The sequence below is a fragment of the Sarcophilus harrisii genome, chromosome 1, assembly GCF_902635505.1.
Source record: "Sarcophilus harrisii chromosome 1, mSarHar1.11, whole genome shotgun sequence".
Lineage (NCBI taxonomy): Eukaryota > Metazoa > Chordata > Mammalia > Dasyuromorphia > Dasyuridae > Sarcophilus > Sarcophilus harrisii.
This window is the reverse complement of record NC_045426.1, coordinates 526746556-526765195: the sequence shown is the minus strand read 5'-3', so window position 1 is coordinate 526765195 and position 18640 is coordinate 526746556. Positions and strand designations below refer to the sequence as shown.

The window sequence follows — 18640 nt, the reverse complement described above, 5'->3', positions numbered from 1 at the left end:
ATTTCTCCCCACATACTTTCTGTTTTCTTCCTAATATTGGCTGAATTTGGCTTCAAAGTTAAGTAATTAAATTATACATTGTACATCCCATAATGCTATTTTTATTTGGTCATAAGTTCTTCCCTTTTCCATAGATCTGACATGTAAAATATGCCATGTTTCTTTATGAATTACCCCTCTAATCATGTAGCCATTTTGATCTTAGGCATAGCTATTGATCTATATCTAAATTCTGCCAAAGTTTAATTTTCTCAGCAGTTTTTGTCAAATTCTTGTCCAAAAGCTTGGATCTTTGTGTTTATTAAATACTGGATTAGTATGGTCATTAATACCGTGTATTGTGTATCTAATCTATTCTATTGCTCCACCTATATCCAGTCTTGACTGCTGGATCTTGATAGGAACCATTTCCCTTCCTAGATGTTCATAGAAAAAAATAGAATAGGGGCCCAAAGGAAAGACCCTCGAGGCTTCCCCAGTGGTGTTAGTTTCAATCTTGCTGACTTCTAGCTAACTTTCTGTTCCTGCAACTAGATGAGCTTTTCAGTCTTGGCAAATTATGCGACCTAACACAGGAGTGGGAAACCTTTTTCTGCCAAGGGCCATTTGGATATTTATAACATCACTCTCAGGCATACAAAATTATTAGCTTATAGAAAGCAGTGGGATGCTGTTGTATCTAGCTTTCAGCTCATCATCACCTGCGATTGCTTTAGCAAGTGATTCTGTGGGCCTTGTTCAGCCCATGGGCAGGACATTCCCCATTCCTGACCTAACAGGTTATTCCATCCCTGTTAATGATGATTTTGGAGTGATTTCACTGTACTCAAATTAAAGGAAGCAGCATATAAATAAGATCTAAAGTATCTGTCAAATATTCCTTTCCTATTTCAGCATTTAGAAGTGGGGGCTTTAATAGAGACTACATATGAAAAGAAATTACCTTGAATAGGGAATGCTTGATTTTGTGTATACCTAGCCCTTCAATGTCTTAGATATTACTCCTGTGATGAACCTGCATGGGAAATACAGTTATTAAATGTTATTATTTGATGTCAAACGCTGGCAGAAAAGTGGTACCATTATTAACCAGCTTGTGTAATGATCCCAAAATGAGTTTTATAATAATAACACTGGTACTAATAGATACTATTTATATAGTGCTTTGATATTTACAAAGCACTTTACATATTTTAATTGATTCTTACAATAGTTGTTTGAGGTAGGGACATTTTTATCCCCATTTTATAGGTGAGAAAGCTGAGATTCAGAGGAGCATCCAACTATTTGATCCCTCTTCCATACTGCCGCGCTGAGAATTCTCCAGAAAGAATCTATTTTGAGAGTATGCAAATGTAAGCAAGCACCTTAACCATAGAGACTTTTTTCTTCCTTTTTAAAATCCCATAATGACTAAAACAGTACCATCTCCCTCTTCCCACCCACATCCACAAACTGACACCAAAAAATTCTTCATGGTGATGAGGAGGAGGATAAAAAGTCTTTATTTTACTCTATACTTCATTCTCATTTTAATTCAGCCTGCAGAGATTAGTTCAAACCTTAGAGGTTTGTTTTAAGGCAATCTCTTCCACATGAGAAAGAGAGTGGGGGAATTCAGACTAACCTAGTCTTAATTTTAAAATTAGTTGATCATTTTGTGTGTGTGTGTGTGTGTGTGTGTGTGTGTGTTTGTGTGTCTGTGTAAGAGAGAGAGAAACAGAGATAGAATTTTAAATAACAAGGTTAAAGGAAATCTTGATCTCCAATAATATTTCTTCAGAGGGAGCAGAAGACCTTGTGCTTTCTAAAATTTCTACTCAGCTCTTTTTCAGTCAATTTTCTTCCTCTTGCATTTGTGTTTACCCTTTTTTCCTAAGTGAAATGCAGCTTTTTAAATTTTTGATTATAAGAAAAATCATAGAAAGCTAGAACAGAAAGATAAAGTACCACTTAGAAACCACTTAGTCTGAAGCCTTCGTTTATAGATGAAGAAAGAGAAGAGCAGGTAGGGTAAATTGCTTGTCCACATCTGGAACAATATGATATTTGGGACAGCATGACATAGAAGTACTGAATTTTGAATCAGAGTTTAAATCCCAGGTTTATTATTATTTTTATGACATTGGACAAATTACAACCTCTTTGAATTCCAATTTCCTCATTTGTAAAATGAGGGGATTCATTTAGGTATAAGGTTCTTAATCTTTTTTTGAGAAAGGATCTCATTGTTACTCTGGGGAAGCCTGTGGAATCCCTTCTCAGAATGTATTTAAATAAGATACACAGGGTTATCAATGTAATCAATTATATTGAAATACAGTTATTAAAATGTTTTTTAAGTATATATGCCTCAGGTTGGGAATCCCTGGCTAGAGTTAGAATTGGAATCTGATAAATTGATTCTCAGTTCAGTACACTTTCCACTATATCACACTTCCAAACCTTCATATATGTCATGGAACTTTATTGAATATCAAAAGGAATGAATTGAAGAATTTCTTTCCCCAGACATCTTTAAAAATAGATAAACTTTAGTGACCATATATGCTGTAATACTCATCTTTTTAAAACTCAGCTCTAACCATTTGACACAATTAATCCCCCACCCCCATTTAATAAATATCAGTGACTTCCTATTATCTAGAGGATTAAATATAGAATCATCTGTTTAGCTTTTAAAGCCTTTCATAATCTAGTCCCATACTACTTTTCTGGTCTTGTTATACTTTTTAGTTCCCACCAAAGTGCTCCACAATCCAGTAACATTGGATATCCCTCCTTGCTATTCCTTGCAATCTATCTATCTATCTATCTATCTTTCTCCCAGCTCTAGGTATTTTTTATTGGCAATTGCCCAAAGCTTAACAGAATCTCCCTCCTCACCTTCACTTATTGCTTTCTTTAAGACTTAACTAAAGTCCCCCTTCTGCAAGAGACCTTTCCTTATTTTCCTTGGTTTTTAGTGCTTTTTCTCTATTGATTATCTTCATTTAATCCTATATGTATCTTATTTGTTCACAAATGTTTGCATACTGTCCCCCTCATATACTTGCAAACTCCTTTTGTATGTGTTTGTGTGTGTTGGTAGTGATAGTGCTTACAGTAGTGTTGTGTTGGGGTTTTTTTTAACCTTTCTTTGCCTCTCCAGTGTTTAGTATATGTAATACCTACATAGTAGGTACTTAATAAATGTTTATTGACTTGACTTAGGTCCATCTTTTATGGACCTAATATGGAACAACCTGCCTCAATTAAAAAAAAACAGGTTTATTTCATGCAAAGAGTTCTACATGTATTGTATAGGGATGCCTTAAACATATGACCATTTACAAAATGGTAAAAATTCATTTACAAAAAGGATCTGCTGAAAATACTTAATCTCCTTTTCCTAATACTATGGAGTTTCTAATCTAGAGTAGAATAATCTTGTTCTTGAGGCTATAATGATACCTGCATTACTAACTGCAGTTAAACAAGATAGTAATTACATTTTTTATATATTACCTCCCTCCTTACCATAAAATATCAATCTGCACATAATTCAAACACAATGGCAATTGATCTTTAAGACATGGAGAATACAGTAAATCTACCTCTGGCTAGTGAACTCCAATGATAGAGAAATCATTTCTTGGCCTTTGTAGGCATCTACAGCTTCAAGGATATTGCTCAATTTTATAATATTAGTACAGTAGGGAGGAAGGAAAGAAATTAGAGAAAGGATTAATGCACTTTTGAATAGCACTAAGAAGGAATGTCACTTTAACAGTTATGGAAAGACATGATTTCTTCTTTACTGTTGAACCAAAGACTGCCTATTCTGGGAGCTCATTTCCTTAGGAAAAAAAACAAACAAGAGCCAGAAAGAGCCTTTTTCTTTACCTTGTATTGGTGAGGTGAAGGGATGTGAAAGTTGATTGACTTGCCGGAAAATGTCAATCTGAAACGGAATAAAATCACAAGAAAGAGTTTTCTTCTGAGGGTATAAGGAGGAACTCCTTTGGAGTACAGCTATCCAGCATAAGGAATATGTCTTGGGACAATATAAAATTTCTACATTGCTGAAGGACTCTGCTGAAGTTGTGGGAACAAAGAAGGTAATGATATCTTATATATTTCAACACCTTGAGAAAAGCTCCAGATGCCTCACCCTAGTTATGACCCTGTTCACCAGTCTCCTGGATTATAAATTTTATAATTACATTGAGGATCTTACCTCCAGATTGACTATTTATTTACCTTATCAATGACATTCAAAGGGTTATTTCTACAACTTATAGTTTCATTCCTCCATTCAAGTTCCATAATACATAGTCTAACAAAAACTCTCATACTTCCATTCCTTTGCAATTCTCTTTGTCAATAGCATATACAACATCCCATCTAAATCTTTAATACTGCAAAGAGTAGGTACATTATTTGTCGACTCTTCTTATTGCACTGATAAATGTTTGTGGGCATTTTGCACAGACACCTACTGACATATTTAAGTATTCAATTAAAATTGGACAAGAGACTACACTGATACAAATAAATATTCAGTTAAATGAGGACTTTGCCTAGAATTCTAAAAGTATTTTAATTCAGGTGTTTCCTAGTAGGCAGTCATTTGAAATCAAGACACTGATGTGAGCATGAGAATGAAATGTGTATGAAAGAGAGAAAGGCAGATTGTTTCATGGGGAAGTCATGGCAGAGGGCTGACAGGAGATGCTTCTCCCAATGCAGCTAAGCAAGAAAGGAGAACCCTATTATATGGATGAGTGGGGCTGGCAATGGCATCTTGTCATTCTAACTTGTGTAAGTAAGCAAGCTTAATTGCTCCTTGTCTTTTCAAGACGACTTTCCACCAACAATCTCATTATCACACACATATGTTTATTTCACATTTCTAAGTCCCTTCATGCAGACCTGAATGCAATGAAGGGAGAGATAATATGATGTTAACCAACAGCATTGTTTGTTCTCTTCCTACCAAATGAATGTGACTTTCCTCCTCCCATCTTTTATTAACTCAAGGAATACCTAAAATCCTTGGGATATATACCAAGGCAAGAATTCCCAGGGTATGAGCGGTAAGGGAGTGAAAGGGCAAGATGGCAGAAAAGCTACAGGGTCAAGTAGCCAGGGAATAGAGAAGACCTCTGTCCTAGATCCCGTTCTAATACAGTTCTCTAAATCTAGCCTTTTGTGTGCTGAACTTGAGCCACTGCATCTGTGAAATGGAAGCAATCCCTAACGTGGATTGCCCACTGAGGGGATTGTGACAATGATTTTAAAAGCACCACTTAAGTCCTACAAAGACATCTGTGGTTTAAAGGACAGGGAGGAAAGGATCACCTTCCTTTGGATGAGCTCAGGGCTTCCAAGGAGTAGACAGGCTTGCATTTTGCCCTGGTCACATAATCCCCAAAGGATCAGCTATAGATAAAACTGAAATAAAAGTTTATCTTCAAGGCCCCTGGCCTCTGTTATCTACACCTACTCTCCTTCCCTGCTCTGGCATTTTTGTTCACTCATATCCCATGCTCTTTCTCTTAACAAAAGATGCCAGGACAGAAAAATATGACCATGGTTATTACACCACAGTGTGAATAAATATTATTTAAGGTCTTACCTTCTCAGGATTTTAATTTTAAAATATACCAGAATTATGGATCAAAAGGCTTTATCTTTCCTTTTAGCATTTTTGGCAGCAGCTAAAATTGTTAAAATCTCTCCTGAATGTTGAGCATACCTTTTTCTTTCCTTTGAGATTATCTCCCATTTAAGCTACATGAAGCTTGTTTACACATAATTGTACATTTGCTGTCTTCCCTATAAGATTGTGAACTCCTTGAGGGCAGGATTGTTTTATCTTTCATTAATTATCACAGCATCTGTCACATAGTAGGTACTTAAATAAAGGCTTGTTGATTATAATCCACAGAATTTTGAAGGCAGTAAATCAGATTTCTAGTAATTCATGCTCTGGTTGCTTAATGATGCTCTTTGGTTACCTGTAATGCAAATCAGATATAATCAAATCTCTCTGCCTGCCAGGATACTAGGGAGCCCTTCTTCATTTAGCAAGTTAGGAGAGAGATGATTTTTTCCACACCCAACCTCCCCTCCAATACCATATCTTCCTCATGAAGGAAAAGAATTGGTTTCAAAATTTATTTAGAGACTTGCCAGCTCTGTATTTTGTATTTTGTAAGCACAAAGGTTACTATTACTTATCTAATAAGAAAAGAGTACTACTTATACAATCTGTTTATTAAAAATTGTATCTAAAATGGCATGTTAATAAATTTCTTATAGAATACAAGAACATGTACACCCTTTTGTTATGCAGTTCTTTTGGTATATTATTTATTACAAAAGGATATAATCATGATGATAAGAAAATAGTGTCACTAAAAAATTAGATAGTGCCCAATCAAGTTATGACAGTAATTGCTGCAATGTCCTCTTTGATTTAGATTTAGTAATATCAATGTAATTGCCACTGGGAAAAATTATAATGGCTGTTAATGATAACTAACACATAAATGGCAATGAATAGGACCATGTATTTTATATCAAATTCAGCCATGGAGAGGTAGTAGCAAACCCAGTGATTTTCAGCAACCTAGCACAATTCAGGAGATGGAAACAGCCCCACTCCTACCCCCCCACACACATTATATATCCCTCTAATTAGGTGAGGGAGGGAAGTGTAAGGACATTTGTGAGCCCTAACATGGAACATCACCCTGTTTCAGACAGGTGAACACATTCATGTGACAGTAGTTGTGCTTTCACCATATCCCTTCAAAGTGGAAATGACTAAGACAGTAAAGAGGAGCCAATGGAGAAAAGCTGCCAAATTTTTCCTATTACTGAGGGCACAACTGCACTGAGGGGAAATGGCACATGAGAGAGATCACTGGGCCTGGAATCATGCAGATCTGAGTTTACATCCTGCCTCAGATACTTAGTAGCTATGAGACTCCATATAAGTTATTATTAGCTGGTTGTTTCCTCAACTATAAAATGAGATGCTATAAAATAGCATCTATTTATCTCCGGGGTGTTAGGGACCAAATAAGACAATATTTGTAAAGCACTTTGTACAGTGGTTGGCAGGTAGAAAGTGATAAATGTCTGTTTCCACCAGAGAGGCTAGGTCTGAATGCCATAGTATACATAAACATTTATTAATCACCTACTGTAAGCCAGGCGTGGTGCTAACACTAGAAATACAAATTTAAAAAAAGGCCCTCAAGAAGTTTACTATCTAATATAATCTAATTACAATCTAATATACAAAAGGAAGCTGTAAACAGGGGATAAAAGGTAGATATGCAAGCAGAGTAGCAGGAGGCAAATGAAGAGATGAATAGGATTTTAAGCCTCCTATAAAGGGAGACTGTGAGAAGTTTTTCTAACCCTCCAATGAGAGAGGCAGAAGCAAATGAGGATATAATAATGATGAGTTTTGGGGGGAATGATGGTGGAGTCAAAATTAAGCAAAGCAAATGTTGACACAATTTACCTTTGTCAAATGCCTAATGATAGAAAAAAGCAAATTGGCTATAAATATGACCCCTAGAAAAGGATTTTTAAAATTTTATTCTGCAAGTTTGGTCTTAAAAATAACCTTTTAGATGATAACTTGATAAAATGATGAGAAATGGTTCCAAAAACCTCCTTGCACATAGTGTCTAAAATTTGTACTCCTAGGGTAGCTTAAGATATATATCTTTTAAATGAGGCAAGTCATTATATTACCTATTCAATTAACAAGAATTGATTAAGTGCTTCCCACATGTCAGATAGCTATATAACACAATGGATAGAATCCTGGGTTTGGAGTCAGAATGACTCATCTTCATGAGTTCAAATCCAACCTCCAAACTCACTAGCTGTATGACCCTGAACAAGTCATTTAACTCTGTTTACTTCAGTTTCCTCATTTGTAAAAATGTGCTGGAGAAGGAAATTACAAACCACTCCAGTAGCTTTGCCAAGAAAACCCTAAATGGCTTCACAAATTGTCAAACATGACTGAAAATGACTGAGCATAACATAGCAAATACTGGTATAACAGTGAGGATACAATTATAAAAGTGAGAAAGTCTCTGTCTTCAAAGAGTTTACGTTCTACTAGGAAGAAGCTACATGTTTAAAAGATGAGAAGATTCCCAATCTTCAATCATCAGTCTCAATCTTCTCATCAATGAGAAGATTCAAGAAAGGTCTCTTGAAGGTTGAGCCTAGGGTAATTAGGAGTCAAGGCAGAGTCAAGGAAAGAGAAAGGAAATTCTTCGTGAAGATAAAATTTCTGCACTGCAATAGCAAATATAGCTGGAATGTATAATACTTGAGGGAAAGTAATACTATCAGCCTAGGAACATAGGCTAGAGCTAGATTGGGAAGGATTTTAATTGACCCAAGAAGTTTGCCTTTTATCTTAAGAGGCAACAGGAAGTTACTGAAGCTTCTTGAGGACAGTACGATGGTCAAAACTATGTTTTAGGAATATCAATTTATAAGCTATGTGCAGAATGAATTAGAAAGGATAGAGACTGTATGTAGGAAAACTAATTAGGAGCTATACTTTTGTTCTGGCTTACTCCCTCTATCAAACATCCCAATAATTCTTTTTTATAATTAATTGGGTGCTATTGTAATAGTTGAAAGAAGAAGTGGTGAGGGCCTGAACTTCAGTGGCTATCATATGAATGGAAGGAGAGAGATGGAAAGAAAAAATGTGGAGATAGAATTGAAAGAATTTAGCAACTAATTGGATTTCATTGGAGATAGAAGAGGGAGAAAATGAGAAGTTAAGACTAACTCCTAGTTGGAAATATAGGTGACTGGAAGTATGGTGGTATCCTTGACAGAAATAGGGAAATTAAGAGAGGTTTAAGGGAAAAGAAAAAGAGGTTGTTTTTATTTTATGTGGATTTGGGCATTCCTATGGGCAAAAGCTAAGTGGAAATATCATGTAAACAATTAGTTATGTGAGACTAGAATTCAAGAGTACAAATTTTGGGGTGGATTTATAGGTTTGGGAGTCATCTGTATAGAGGTAAGAGTTTGCATACCTGCATAAAGATGATAGAATCCATGGTAACGTAAGTAATTACAAAGAAAAAGCTTAGAGAGAAAAGGGATCCAAAGGGTATCTGTCACCAAGACAGATATCTATGAGGATCCTACAAAAGAGACTGAGGACAATTAAGTACAACAGTTAGAAAGAGAACCATGATAGAGCATTGTCACAAAAATCCAAGGAGCTGGACGCCAAAATACAAAGAGATCAAAGAAAAAGGAATATGATGTATATATACAAAATATTTATAGCAGTTCTTTTGGGGGGGTTCTTATTTGTTTTATTAAAGGTTTTTTTATTTTCAAAACATATTCATGGATAATTTTTCAACATTGATTCTTGTAAAACTTTGTGTCCCAAATTTTTCTTCTTTGCCCCCCCACCCCTCTTCTAGATGGTAAGTAATCCAATATATGTTAAACATGTTAAAAATATATGTTAAATACAATCTATGTATATATATATATTTATATAATTATCTTGCTACACAAGAAAAATCAAATCAAAAAGGGAAAAAATGAGAAAGAAAATAAAATGCAAGGAAACACAACAAAAAGAGTGAAAATACTATGTTGTGAACCACACACAGTTCCCACAGTCCTCTCTCTGGGTGTAGATGGTTCTCTTCATCACAAGATCATTGGAACTGATCTGAATCATCTCATTGTTGAAAAGAGCCATGTCCATCAGAATTGATCATCGTAAAATCTTGTTGCTGTAGATAATCATCTCCTGGTTCTGCTTATTTCACATAGTATCAGTTCATATAAGTCTCTCCAGGCCTCTCTGAAATCATCCTGATGATTGTTTCTTATGGAACAATAATATTCTATAACATTCATATACCATAACTTATTCAGCCATTCTCCAATTGATGGGCATCTATTCAGTTTCCAGTTTCTTGCCACTACAAAAAGGGCTGCCCCAAACATTTTTGCACATGTGGGTCCCTTTTCCTCCTTTATGACCTCTTTAGGACACAAGCTCAGTAGTAACACTGCTGGATCAAAGGGTATGAATAGTCTGATAGCCCTTTGGGCATAGTTCCAAATTGCTCTCCAGAATAATTGGATCAATTCACAGTTCCACCAGCAATGTATTAGTGTCCCAGTTTTCCCACATCCCCTCCAACATTCATCATTATCTTTCCCTATCATCTTATTTCTCTGACCAATAGTGATTTAGAGCACCTTTTCATATGACTAGAAATAGTTTCAATTTCTTTATCTGAAAATTGTCAGTTCTTATCCTTTGACTATTTAACATTTGGAAAATGGCTAGATTTCTTATAAATTAGAATCAGTTCTTTATATATTTGTCAGAACTCTTAAATGTAAAAATTTTTTCCCAGTTGATTGCTTCCCTTCTAATCTTGTCTGCATTGGTTTTGTTTATACAAAAACTTTGTAACTATATATATTCAAAATTATCTATTTTGAATTCAATAATGTACTCAAGTTCTTCTTTGGCCACAAATTCCTTCCTTCTCCACAGATCTGAGAAGTAGACTCCTTTGTTCTCCTAATTTGCTTATAATTTCACTCTTTATGTCTAAATCATGAATCCATTTCAACCTTATCTTGGTATGTGGTGTTAGGTGTGGGGTCAATGCCTAATAACTAATTTCCAATTTTCCCAGCAGCTTTTGTCAAATAGTGAGTTCTTATTCCCAAAACTGGGGTCTTTGGGTTTATCAAACACAAGATTACTATAATCTTTGACTATTTTGTCCTGTGGATCTAATCTATTCCACTGATTGACTACTCTATTTCTTAACTAGTACCAAAAAGACCTATAATATTAAGTCTGATACAGCTAGGCCACCTTCCTTTAGATTTTTTTCATTAATTCCATTGAAATTGTTGATCTTTTGTTCTTCCAGATGAACTTCGTTATTATTTTTTCTAGATCTATAAAATAATGTTTTGGGAGTTTGATTGGTATGGCACTGAATAAGTAGAATAATTTAGGTAATATTGTCATTTTTATTATATTTGCTTGGTCTACCCATGAGCAATTTTTCCACTTGATGACATTTGATTTTATTTGTGTGGAAAGTGTTTTGTAGTTCCTGACTTTGCCTTGGCAGGTAGACTTTTAAATTGTTTATATTATCTACAGTTATTTTAAATGGGATTTCTTTTTATATCTCTTGCTGCTGGACTTTGTTAGTAATATATAAAAGTGCTGATGATTTTTTGTGGAATTATTTTGTATCCTGCAACTCTGCTAAAGTTGTGAGTTGTTTCTAGTAGCTTTTTCATTGATTCTCTAGGATCTCTGAGTAAGATACCATCATATCTTCTAGCAGCTCTTTTTATATTTGCAAAGGATCAGAAATTAATGGGATTCCCTTCCATTGAGGAATGGATGAACAAGTTATAGTACATGATTATGATGATAGTCTATGATGCTATAAGAAATGATGAGGGGTATGGTTTCATAAAAACCTGGGAAGACTTATATACTGATACAAAGTGAAGTGAGCAGAATCAGGAGACCAGCATTCACAGAAGCAGCAATATTGTAATGATATGATTAATTGTGAAAAACTAAGCTACTCAGATCAACAATGATTCAAGACAGCCCCAAAAGATTCACAATGAAAAATGTTATCCATCTCCAGAGAGAGAATTTATAAACTCTGAGTACAGATTAATCCATATTTTTCACTTTTTTATTTTTCTTGCTTTTTTTACAATATGGTTAATAGGGAAATATATTTTGTATGATTTCATTCATAATAATGGGTATCATATTGCTTGCCTTCTCAATGGATGGAGGAGGGGCTTAAGTAAGAAAGAAAATTTGGACCTCAAAATTTTTTTTAAATTAATGTCAAAAATAATGAAATAAAAACAAAAACCATCAATAAAAATGACAGAAAAAAAAAACAAAAAAAAGCACAAGGTGAAAAGAATACCCTACAGGAATCAACAGAGTAGAACGCTACAAAGACATCACAAGAACTGAAAGAAAGATATCAGATTGAGACATGATTAATAAACTCAAAGAGAAAATTTTCAGTCAAGTGGTGGGGGGGACAAGTCAGAATACAAGGGATTGAGGAATGAGTAGGAGGTGAGAAAATGGAGGCAATGATTTTGGCTTTTTCTAAAAATGTTACTGTGAAAAGAAAAGCAGTAAAATAATAACTTTAATGGGGATCATAGAGTCAAGAGAAGGAATTATTTAAGATTGTAGCAATGTAAGTGTAATTTTTTGGAACAGAGGATGAGTTGGGGGTAAAAAGAAATTGAAATTTAGGAAGATGAAAAGAGATGATAGAAAGGAACAAGGTACCAGAAGAGATAAGAATGGATTCAGTCAAAAATACAGGGAAGAGGGAGTATTGGACATTGGCAAAGAGAAGAACTACCTCATGAGCTGAAACTGGAACAGAGAAGAGAGTTGGGGATGATGTTGAAGTTACTTGAAGAGTGGAATAAGGGAAGAGAGGAATCACATGATAGATGACCTCAATAGTTTCAGTGAAGATGATACAAGAACCTTTGCTGAAAAGGAGTAAGGAGAGAAGGTCCAAGTGTTTTTAGGAGAAATGATTTAGAATAGCAGCTTTGAGTCAATAGAGTAAAGAGGGTCTCTAGCAGTGATAACCCAGTTGAATTTAGATAGCATAAATTGGTAATGTGTTCAGTCAGTATGGCTAGAGAATCAGCACTCTGCAGTATATGAGAAAGAAAAGACAAGACAAATAATGGAGAATACTCCAATGTATGTTTTGGAAAGAGATAAGCTATGATAGATGTGTTGGGACCTATTTTGCTCCCAAGAAGTATCTATATCTCACAGTTACTGGGGTCAGGAAGATACCTCAATAAATGCAATTCTGAGAGACTTCCAGGGATAGAGCCACAATGACAGAGTAGAGAAAGCACTTAGCTAAGCTCTCCCAACAGCTCCCTCCAAATAATTTTAAAGTAACTTTTCAGATAAAATTCTGGAGTATCAGAACCAACAAAATATTAAGGGTGAGATGTTTGTCTAGCCCACAATGATTCAGGATATCAGAAGCAAAAATCTGTTACATGGGAGTGGAGTCTGGCCAGGAACCTACATGGGTGGAACATCATTGGTGGGAGTAGATGGTAATAACAGAAGAGTAGCAGTTTGGGGAGTTTTCAAGGCAGAGATGATAACAGGACCTGGCAGGTCAGAAATAGAGTACAAAGGACCTCACACTAGTACTGAATGCCAGACTGGATGCTGTTTGGCAAGTCCATTTCCTATACCCACTTTGAGATTACAAGTAAGGGTAGAGAGGAGAATTTTTGATCATGAGGGAGTAGGATCCTTCAGGAGCAGTTTCAATTGCAATCTCAAGATTTTTTTTTTTTGGGGGGGGGGGGGTAAAAACAAGAAGACAAACCAGGAAAGCAGTAGTCACATCTCTCTCTAGATCACACCACTTTGGAAACATTGAAAACTTCCAAACTCCCAGAACTAGCTTTGAATATAGCAATTCAAAAATGCCTGAAGCTCCCATCCCTACACCTGAAACAGAGCCCAACTTTAACAAAGTACAAAATCAAGAAATGGGATGGAAAAAATGAGTTAAATAAAAAGTTTGACTTTAAAGACTCAAGAAACACAAAAAAAGTAAACATAAAAGAAATTATTAGGGACTCAAAGTTAAACAGTTTATATTTCTGAAATGTAAGAAGATGATACATGTAATTTCTAAAGACTTTATCATTATTAGGGCCATAGAAGAAACTCTACATACTCAGAAGGCATGGAATTAAATTGATTAGGTTTGGTTCATGTAAAAAAAAAATGGATGGGCAAGAAAGAGGTATGCCCTGGGAGAAGGGAAAAGTGATAGGAAAAATGGGGGAAATTATCTCACATAAAAGAGACAGGCAAAGAAGAAGTTTTTTACTAGAAGGGGAAATGATGGGAAACAGGAAATGCTTGAACCTCATTCTCATCTAAATTGATTCAAAGGGAGAAAAAGGGAGTAAATGTATGTGTGCATATATATGCACTCAAATAGATATAGAAATCTAACTTACCCAACAGAGAAGAAGGGAAGGGAATAAGAAAAAGGGAAGAATTACAAAAAGAGGTCATACAAAAAGAATACAGGAATCAAAAGCAAAAGGAGAAAGAGGATAAAAAGAAAAAGAGAAGATAATAAACAAAAGAAAATAAGATGGAAGAAAATGCACAGTTAGTAATCATAACTAAATGGGAAGTGTATGTACATAGCAGAATGGATTAGAAACCAGAATCCAACAAGATGTTGTTTATAAGAAACACACTTGAAAGAAAGAGACATGCTTGCCATCTGGGGGAGGAGGTGGAGGAAGGGAGGGGAAAAGTCAGAACAGAAGTGAGTGCAAGGGATAAAAATTACTCAGGCATGAGTTCTGTCAATAAAAAGTTATAATTATTTTTTAAAAATGGATCAATGCACCAATAATGCATTAATGTCCCAGTTTTCCCACATCCCCTCCAACATTTATCATTATCTTTTCCTGTCATTTTAGCCAATCTTAGAGGTGTGAGGTAGTACTTCAGAGTTGTTTTAATTTGCATTTCTCTAATCAATAGTGATATGGATCATTTTCCATATGAGTATAGATGGCTTTAATTTCATTATCTGAAAATTATCTGTTCATATCCTTTGACCATTTTTCAATTAGACAATGACTTGTTTTCTTATAAATTTGACACAGTTTTTATATATTTTAGAAATGAACTTTATCAGAAATATTGGCTGTAAAAATATTTCCCCAGCTTTTTGCTTCCCTTTTAATCTTATTTGTGTTGGTTTTGTTTGTGTAAAAACTTTTTTTAGATTTTTATTTTCAAAATAAATGCATAGTTTTCAACATTAAAAAAAGGAGACAGGTAGGAAACTATGAAAAATAACCACATATGGAATAAAAAGTTCTGTACTCAAAAAAAAATAAAAGAAAGAGACAAAAAAAGTTGAAATAAGGGGTTGGAGCAGACTCTATCATGCTTCAGCTAAAGTAAAAAAATGCAAGAATTGTAATCATAGTCTCAGACAAAGCAAAAGCAAAAATAGACTAAATTTTAAGAGAGAAAGCAAGGAAATAATATCTTGCTAAAAAGGACCATAGACAATGAAGTAATAACAATATTCAACACATATACACCAAATGGCATAGCATCCAAGTTCTTAAAAGGAAAGTTAAATGAATTACAGGAAGAAATAGTAAAAGTATACTAGTGGGGGACCCCAACTTTCTCCTTTCAGAATTAGATAATCTAAACATAAGAAAAAAGAAGGAATGAATGAAATCTTAGAAAAGTTAGCTATGATAGACATCTGAGGTGGAAATTTGACTGGAAATAGAAAAAAGTGTAGATTTTTCTCCGTTGTAGATGGCACCTTCACAAAAACCGTATTAGGACATAAAACTTTACAACCAAATACAGAAAAGCAGAAATAAAAAATTATTTTTTAATATATAAAACATAATTGTATATACTATGATGAGGGGGGATTATACCAGAAGCACAAGAATAGTTCAATATCAGGAAAACTATCAGCACAATTGACCATATCAGTAATCAAAAAAAACCAACAAAAATCATATGATTTTATCAATAGATGCAGAAAAAAGCTTTTGACAAAATACAACACACAATCCTATTAAAAACATTAGGAAGCATAGAAATCAATGAAGCCCTTCTTAAAATGACAAGTAGTATCCATCTAAAACTAAGAGCAACATTATCTATAATTGAGATACACTTGAAGCCTTCTCAAGATGATCAGGAGTGAAGCAAGGATTTCCATTATCAAGTATTCAGCGTTGTATTAGAAATGCTAGCTATAGCAATAAGACAAGAAAAATAAATTGGAGAAATAAAATAAACAATGTAGTAACAAAATTATCACACTTTGCAGATGATATGATAGTATACTTGAAGAATCCCAGAGAATCAACTGAGAAACTAGTTGAAATATTTTACAATTTTAGCAAAGTTTCAGGAAATAAAATAAACCAACAGAAATTATTAACATTTCTCCATACAACAACAAACTTAGTAGGGAGAGAGAGAAAGAGAAATTCCATTTGAAATAATGTAAGACAATATAATATGCTTGGTGGGATTCACTTGTAAACCTGATGGTAGTGGGGATTTTGGCTTAGGGAGCTAATTTGTGACTTGTTCAATTTCTTTTTCTCTTGAATCTTTAAAAGTAATTTTTTTTAATTCAAGATAATACCAGGAACTATATGGACACAATTACAAAACATTTTTCACACAACTAAAGAAAAATTTAAACAATTAGAGAAATAGTCATTGTTCAATGGGTAGGCCAAGTCAATATAATAAAAATGACAATTATATCTAAGTTAATTTACTTGTTCAATGTCATACCAATAAATGTAGTACTGCACAAAAGCTACAAGTGAATGCTAATCTGTTTAAAGCATGTTATCTGTGGAGTAGAGTCCAGAGACTAGTTCAGGAAAATTAATAATTAAGTCAGAAATTCAGGCAATGTACAAACTTAATGGAACCCTTGTTTTTTGCTTTGTTATGAAAGTGTTTAAAAGCTAATGATTATCTATATGTAGAAAAAAAGCCTTAGACTCTAGGAAATTCACAAAGTTTTCAGAGTATAGAAAGATAATAAGAACTGACCTTCATCTCTATAAGAACAGGCTCAGCAAATCTGTAGAGTCATAGGAGAGCCAGACTCTCTCTCTTTTTTTCCTTTCTGTATCCTTTTAACCAATTACTGTCGATGCTCAAAGATGCTAAAGCATACAACTGGAAATGCAAATAACAGATAACAGAATAATAATAGAAGTGGGGATTTTGCATTCTAAAACTAGTGGGGAATCGGAGAAAAAGATGACTTTTGGGGTCATAATGTAAGATCTGAAAATTAAGAAACAAAACCAGGAGAGAAATGAAAGAAGACTCTGAATCCTTCCCCAAAATGGAAGATGCTGGAACAATTCACTAATGGGAGAAAAGGCTGCAGGGGAGTAGGGATTGCTCCCCAAGGATAGAGACACCGAGGGTGTTCCAGGGTAAGAAGAGAGTTGAAGTATGGTGGAAAAATTTGGAATGTAAAAAGCAGAGGTAAGATAGGAATGAAAGATGGCCAGTCTAGTGTACCTGGGAATCAAGAAAAACTGATGAAACATCATTAATATAGATCAGAGATGTTTATCTTTCTTTTTTCTAAAGAAAAAGAAAAAACTGAAAAGCCATTTCTGTGGTTACTCCCCATGCCACCCCCAATCTTCCCCACACTGGCACTACTACAAGGAGTGGCTCAACAGATAGTAGAAACCCCTTCAATAATATGAAAACACATAGCCTCCCCTGTCTGAAGCTCTCCTTAGCTGGCTATAATGAATAATCTTAGTTTAATCTCTTTTGGTTCCATCTCTTGTTTTATGCATTATCTATTTTTTCTTTTTTTCTTATGGATGATGACTTTTATAATTGAATAAATGAATGATATTATTATAATCCCCATTTTATAAATGGGAAATTGAGGCAATCAGCATTTAAATGACTTGCCCAGTATCACACAGTAAGTGTCTGAGTCTGAATTTGAACTTGGGTGATCTTGACTCCAGACCCAGTGGAGTTCACTGTGCCACCTTTGTGACCCAAAGGATAAAGTTGATAGGATTGAATTATCATTCCCTGAGCAAGTGGGAAGTAAGAAGACATGATGAAGGCAACAGCAAGATCGACAGTAAATGCTATTCCAGATAGATCCTCATCCTAGCCACTAGGGGCCAGGTGGTTAGAGAGACACAGCATCGGATTCTGGGTGAAATGAGACTATTACAGGGGTCCTCAAACTGCAGCCCGAGGGCCAGATGTGGCAGCTGAGGATGATTTTCCCCTTACCCAGGGCTATGAAGTTTCTTTATTTAAGGCCCAGGAAACAAAGTTTTTGTTTTTACTATAGTCCAGCCCTCCAGCAGTCTGAGGGACAGTGAACTGGCTCCCTATTTTAAAATTTTGAGGACGCCTGGGCGGCTGATTCATCCCTAGGCTTGGGCAGTGGTTGATTTACTCATTTTTTAGTCACTTGCCCTAGTAGTCACTTCTAAAATTGCATCAACTTTCCTAAGAGATAGCATCCTGGTGATGAGGGGCAGGCTATATCAGGACTGACCTGCCGGATACTTTAGCTGGCTAGTATTAGTGGATGCTGACACAGGAGTCAAGTACCGGGACTAGAGGTTGGATAGGATGAGATAAATTAACACGGCCACTTTATAACTTCCTGGACCACTCTTATACCCCCCAATAGAGAAATCCTAAACAAAGATTCTTTTTTTTATCCTTGACCTCTTTGACAATCTGGGGATGTCTGGGTATTCCTTTTCAGAATGTTGGTAAATGAATAAAATAAATGCATAGGATTACAAAGCAAACCATTTATATGTAAATACAGTTATCAAAAAATATTTTTGAAGTTCATTGATCCCAGGTTAAGAACACCTTCCCTAAAGCAATGGGACTTAAGACTAGTAAATGTTAATGAGAAGTAAGAGATAATGAAAAGTTCAG

The 18640-nt window shown here is 35.0% G+C and overlaps 1 long non-coding RNA gene across 1 annotated transcript in view; it reads right to left on the bottom strand.

Moving 5' to 3' along the window:
- Nucleotides 1-933: 933 nt before the first annotated feature.
- Nucleotides 934-18640, bottom strand: part of LOC116420626 — a 75805-nt gene continuing 58098 nt past the window's right edge. Inside the window, exons 2-3 of the long non-coding RNA XR_004230996.1 lie at nt 3886-3943; nt 934-1015 (exon numbers count right to left, since the gene is read on the bottom strand). This is a non-coding gene — a long non-coding RNA (uncharacterized LOC116420626). The remainder of the gene's footprint in view (nt 1016-3885; nt 3944-18640) is intronic.